The sequence below is a fragment of the Elephantulus edwardii genome, unplaced genomic scaffold, assembly GCF_000299155.1.
Source record: "Elephantulus edwardii isolate Elephantulus edwardi_28Jun2011 unplaced genomic scaffold, EleEdw1.0 scaffold00071, whole genome shotgun sequence".
NCBI classification, from domain to species: Eukaryota; Metazoa; Chordata; class Mammalia; order Macroscelidea; family Macroscelididae; genus Elephantulus; species Elephantulus edwardii.
In genome coordinates, this window is record NW_006399821.1 from 10,428,178 (window position 1) to 10,434,944 (window position 6,767).

Genomic DNA, 6,767 nt, shown 5'->3' on the forward strand with positions numbered 1-6,767 from the left:
TCACTATCAGCTGTGAAAACTAGGCCAGGAGCTGATTGTGGAACAGACCACCAACTACTCATATGCAAGTTCAAGCTGAAGCTGAGGAAAATTAAACCGAATCCACGAGACCCAAAATATAACTTTGAGTCTATCCCACCTGAATTTCAGAACCATCTCAAGAACAGGTTTGAGGGCTTGAACATGAATGAGTGAAGACCAGATGAGTTGTGGGAAGATATCAAGGGTATCATCCAAGAAGAGTGCAAACGTTCATTACAAAGACAGAAGAGGAAGAAAAGACCAAAATGGATGTCAGAAGAGACTCTGAATATTGCACTGGAATGCAGAGAAGCCAAAGCACAAGGAAGAATTCAAGATACTAAAGAGCTGAACAGAAGATTTCAAAGGGCAGCATGGGATGACAAAGTAAAATATTACAATGAAATGTGCAAGGAGCTGGAGTCAGAAAATCAAAAGGGCCGAACTCGTTCACCATTTCTTAAGCTCAAGAAACTGAAGAACAAATTCAAACCTCAAGTTGCTATAATCAATGATGCTTTAGGCAGAATATTAAATGATCCAAGAAGTATTAAAAGAAAATGGAATGAACATACTGAGTCATTGTATCAAAAAAGGAACTGGCAGATACAGAAAAATTGAATGAAACAACATAAGAGCAAGAGCCTAGGTGATGAAGGAAGAAGTTCAAACTGCTTTGAAGGAAATAGCAAAAAATAAGGCCCCAGAAACAGATGGCATGCCAATTGACATATTTCAGCTAACATGTGGCCCTGGAGGTGCTCACCAAGTTGTGTCAAGAAATCTGGAGAGCAACCACTTGGCCAACTGACTAGAAGAGATCTTTATTTGTTCCCATTCCAAAGAAAGGTGACCCAGCAGAGTGTGGAAACTATAGAACAATCTCATTGATTTCACATGCAAGCAAGATTCTACTGAAGATTACCCAAAAATGACTGGAACAGCACATCAGCAGAGAACTGCCAGAAGTCCAGGCTAGGTTTAAAAGGGGTCATGATACTAGGGATATTGTAGCTAATGTTAGATGGATATTGGCTGAAAGCAGGGAGTACCAGAGGAATTTCTATCTGTGTTTCATTGATTATGCAAAGGCGTTTGACTGTGAGGATCATACAAACTGAGGCTGACTCTGAGATCAGTGGGAATCCCAGAACACTTGATCTTGCTAATGAGAAACTTATACTTGAACCAAGAGACAGTTGTCAGAACAGAGCAAGGAAACACTGCATGGTTCAAAATCGGGAAGAGCGTACGCCAGGGATTTGTCCTGTCTCCATACCTTTTCAACCTGTATGCAGATCATCCGGGAGGTTGGGCTCTGTGAGGAGAAATACAACATCAGGATTGGTGAAAGATCTGTCAACAATCTGCGTTATGCAGATGACACAACCCTGCTTGCTGAAATTGAGGAGGACCTGAAGCATCTGCTGCAGAGTGTCAAGGACTGCAGCCTACAATATGGACTGAGGCTCAATGTCAAGAAGACAAAGATTCTCACCACTGGACCTATTGACAGCATCAGGATGGATGGTGAAGAGATTGAGATTGTTCACAGCTTTAGTTGGCTTGGCTTCACAATCAACACTCTTGGCACCAGCAGCCAGGAAATTAAAAGACGCATTGAGATGGGGAAAGTCTGCTGTTAGGGACCTCTCCAAAGTGCTGAAGAGCAGTGGTGTCTCTCTGGAGACTTAAGGTGCGTCTTTGCAATCACTTGTTATGCATCAGAGAGTTGGACAGTGACTAGGGAGGATAGAAGCAGAATTGATGCCTTTGAGCTTTGGTGTTGGAGAAGATTATTGAGGGTACCATGGACTGCTAAGAAAATAAACAGATTCAACCTGGATAGGGTTAAACCAGGCGGCTCCTTGGAGGCAAGGATTCTGAGCCTTCGTCTGACATACTTTGGACATGTTGTAAGGAGAGAGACCGGTCCTTGGAGAAGGACATCATGCTTGGGAGGATGGAGGCGCAGTAGGGGAAGGACCTCTGGGAAATGGATTAATTCGGTGACTGGGATAATCGGGATGGGTGTGTTGGAGACGATTAGCACAAGATAGAGCAGGGTTTAGGGCTGTTGTACATAGGGTCACTATGAGTCGCAAAGGACTCCACGGCACCAAACAACTTCAGCAGTAACTACATCAAAGTGTGCATCACCTCCAAGCATGCAGAGTTGTGTCATCTATATATTGCTGGTTATTAGTGAATCTTTCTCTAATCCTTGTACTATGTTCTCCTTAAAGCCCAATTTCTCAGAATATTTGCTCAATATATAGATTAAATAATAGGCCAAAAGATTGCCACTTTAACACATAGCTTTCCTGATTTTAAATCACACAGTAGGCCTTTGTTCTGTTCATATACTGCCTCTTGGTCTTTGTATAAGTTTTACATGAATACAATAAAATGTTTTGGCTTTCTCATCCTTTGTGATGTCAGTATTTGTTATCTACGTCCTGATTATACTTTCAAAGAAATTTTTCTTTTTAAATTTTATTCTGGTTTATTTACAAAGTTTGAAATTGTTATTCTCACTGGATTTTTCCCATTTTCTTCACACACAGATCCCCCATCAAATTATATGACCCTATGATTAAGCCCCCATCCCTGCCTATCCTCAGCACTCTCCTTCCACCCCTCCCCCTTTTGGATCCTCATATTCATTCTACAATAATAGTATTGTATATTCTACAAATATATGGTATTTGTCCTTAATGGAAATGAGTTAGTTCACTCAGCATAATGATTTTCAGACCCTCTCAAGTTAGGTAGTGATTTACAAAATTATTGCTTCTGCATGCTGCATAGTATTATTTCATTGTGTGAATATACCATAATTTCTCCATCCATTTGATTGTGGTTTGGCATCTGGGCTGTTTCCATGTTCTTGTGGATGTTCAATAATGCTGCTATAGCCATAGTGTACAAGTCTCCATTTGTTCCTCAGTTCTCATTTTTCTCAGGGTATATTCACAGTAATGGAATAGCCCCGTCATTTGGAATTTCTATGTTCAGCTTTTTGAGGAAGCACCAAATTGCCTTCCAGAGTGATTTTACCTTTTTACAATCCCACGATCTCGCCACATCCTCTTCAGTATTTATTACTTGCTGTCCTGTTAAACTTTGCCACTGTTACTGGAGTGAGATGGTATCTCATTCTAGCTTTGATTTTCATCTCTCTTACTGCCAGTGATTTTGAGAATTTTTTCATGTGTCTGTTGGCCATTCGATTATCTTCCTCTGAAAATTCTTTCCATATCTTACCCATTTTGTAATTTGGCTATAAGTCTTTTTCTTGCGGGAGCCCAGGAGTATTCTACAAACTTCCGTTATGAAGAGTCAAAGAAACATTTTTAAACTTTCCCTTTGTTTTCTAATTCATTTGTTTCTTCGATAATTGGGTTTTTCTTATTTAATATAAATATTTTTCTCTGAGAACTACAGTAGCTGAACCCACAAATAGTAATGCCTTGTATTCTTTTGTTTGACCCAAAGTTTGTTTAGGATGATTTCCAGATAACTGCCCTATTTCTAAATTTAGAGTTTGAATCTTGCTTTGATTTCTTTACAATCAGCAAGCATAATTTGTTTAAAATAATTCTTTAAAAATTTCTGAGTTTATTTAAAGAATGTATATTTTTGCTGTGTATAATGTTTCTAGACATCAATTAGTTTCAGTGATTAAGAGTTTTCTTAATTGCTAAGACATTTGTGTTCAGTTTCTGAAAGAGGGTTGTTCACATTTCTAACCAAGGTTGTAGATTACGCTTCCTTTAGTTTTTAGTAGTTTTTCTCATATTCTACTTTAGTACTCAGTTTTATTAGGTAAAACACAGTTAGAAATTACTATACTCCATTGATTCCTACATTAAAAAATTAGGGGTTTTTTATGTCTTATAAAGCTCCTTTTCTTGATGTTTACATCTGAAGTTTTGGGTTTTGTGACATAGTATGTTTTCGTATTTTTTAACTTTTGACCTATCGTTGGTTTTGTATTTAAGTTTCATTACTTATAAATAGTGTGTACTTTGGTTGGGTTTTTAATCTAAATGTAACATTTCTGCCTTTAAATATTTAGTTCATTTACATTTAATGTATTAGTGCAATAGGGCTTGGCTTTAATCTATTTCATTTTCTCGTGGTCTCATCTGATTATTCTCTTTTTCCTCTTAAAAAAATTCATAATATTTTAAAATTATTCTATTTTTCTCCCTTATGGTATGTATAAGTTACATATTTGTTTATCTTGGTTTAACATCATGGTTCTCAGAGTTTAGCTCCCAGGAAAGCAACCTTAGCATGAAATGGGAAGTTGTTTGAAGTGGGAAAGTCTGCGGTTAGAGACCTTTCTAAAGTACTGAAGTGCAACGATGTCACTCTGAAGACTAAGGTGTGCCTTCTACATGCCATGGTCTTTGCAATAGCTTGCTGTGCTGGACATTGACTAGGGATGATAGAAGGAGAGTTGATGCCTTTGAGCTGTGGTACTGGAGAAGAATGTTGAATATACCATGGACTGCTAAGAAAATGGCCAGGTTTGTCCTGGAGAGTGTGAAGCCACAATGCTCCTTGGAGGCAAGGATTCTGAACCTTCATCAGACATACTTTAGACATGTTGCAAGGAGGGACCATTCCTTGGATAAGATGTCATGCTTGAGCAGGTGGAGGGACAGCTCAGAAGACAAAGACCCTCAATGAGGTGGATTGATTCAGTGACTGGGGTAATGGGGGTAGTAGGTGTGTCAGAGATGGTGAGATTAGCACAGAATAGGGCAGAGTTTAGGGCTGTTATATACAGGGTCACTATGAGTTGCAGACAACTTGACCGCACATAACAACAATGCACATCTTTATATTATATTTATGTCTTTACATTACATTTACATATTACACTTCTTTCCATCTGTAAATTATGGACTTCACTCTATTATGCTGAAGTATTTGCAGTAAAACTCATAGTGTCTTTTATAAAACAAAAAGGAATCGAAAAGTATATAGTCTTTTCACATTTTAATGGTTTACTTTTTCATATTTTAATAATAATCTGCTTCTCCTCTGTTGACCTTTTGTTCCACCTACTTTCTATCATCTTGCTACAATCAAAACAATTTCATTATTTAGAGACAACTTTTCATAAGTAGTTTGCATTCCGCACATTTTGCAAGCAGAGGCATTGCTTGCCTTTGTTTGGGGTTGCATTTTGAAAGATATTTGTATGCATGGAAACAGTTCGTACCACTCAAAAGCACTATGAGCCCATTTTCATAGATTTCTAAGTTCAGACTTCGTCCCCTGTGCTACAACTCATTGCGTGTGCAGATGGCACCTGGTCTTCTTTCTGTTATCTCGTGGGTGTTGCGCCTCAGAGAGCTGAAGGAAGAAATACTGTTACTTTATGGTTGAAAGAAAATCCTTTTCTCCATGACTCAAGGGTCTCTTGTTTTCTGCCAGCATCAGGAAGTTGTAGCAAGCTAACTTGTTAACTTACACTCAGTTATTGCTGTCAAGTTGGACCTGACCCATAGCTGATCCTCCAATAGGTTTTCAGAGGCTGTAAATGACACAGAAGGAGGAGAGGGCCCATCTTTCACCCGAGGAGCCAACTGGTGGATTTGAACCACCTCCTTTTGGCCTGACACTTCGACTCCTTATCTACTAAGTCCCTAGAGCAAACATCTACCACATCTTGGAAGTTTTGACAATTAAGACAGGATATTACCAAGTATTTGGTTTTCTCAAAGAAGTGTGAGTATCTTGTGGGTTAATGGAATTGTAGGGAATGTCATAGAATATGTTAACCTCCTTGTCAACAGGTAGCCAGTCCATAAGTGGATTATGATGCTAACCCAGTGACTTTGCCTATCTGGTGGTTTGAATTCACCAGTGACTCTAAGAGAGAAAGATAGGCAGCCTCTGAAACCCAGTGGAGGGTCACTGTACATTCTCACTTGATAGGAAAGAGACTCATTGTCAGCTAAGTGGGAGAAAATAGGTAATTGCAGACCTGACTAACAGGTTTTTTTTTCATGAGGCTGCTCCAACAATGTCCTGGTTGTTGCTGAGTCTTCTCTGGTCAAGAAGACATCCCCACCAGACTGGTGGACAGGTTATTCCAATTCTTAGAGAAACATACTTAAACTAAGCACAAAAAGAGGGACAGTCATAATCATTTTGAGCTGAAACCATGCCATATTGACTGAACCACTTTGGAGATGAGGATGTGAGAATTGTTAAGAGTGAATTGAATGGTAGCAGGCTTTCCGATCTCATGATGATTTGAAGAAGGCATTGAAAGGCCTTGAAGTATTTTACACTAAGTTCTGATTGCTGAAAGGGAGGGAAATTTTCTTGAGGGAACTTTCTCAGAGGTGTAAAAACACTGATTGAGATGTTGACTAATATTTGGATTTTTACTATCCTACATTAGTTTTTTCCAGGACTGATGAATGTGACCCCCCGGAGAGTTAGAAACTAACTTTTTGTTGTTGTTGTTATTGTTATGTGCGTTTGTGACTCATAGGGACCCTATGTACAACAGCCCTAAACCCTGCTCTGTCCTGTGCCAATCGCACTGTCTCTGACACTCCCATCCCAATTACCCTAGTCACTGAATCAGTCCACATCATAGAGGGTCTTCTTAGACAAATTTAAATAAATTCTTGCACTTTAATCTTCACTGCTGTAAAAAAATTCTCCTCTGGCCCTTTTAATAAAACTAAGCAAAAATTTAGTTGACAATGGGG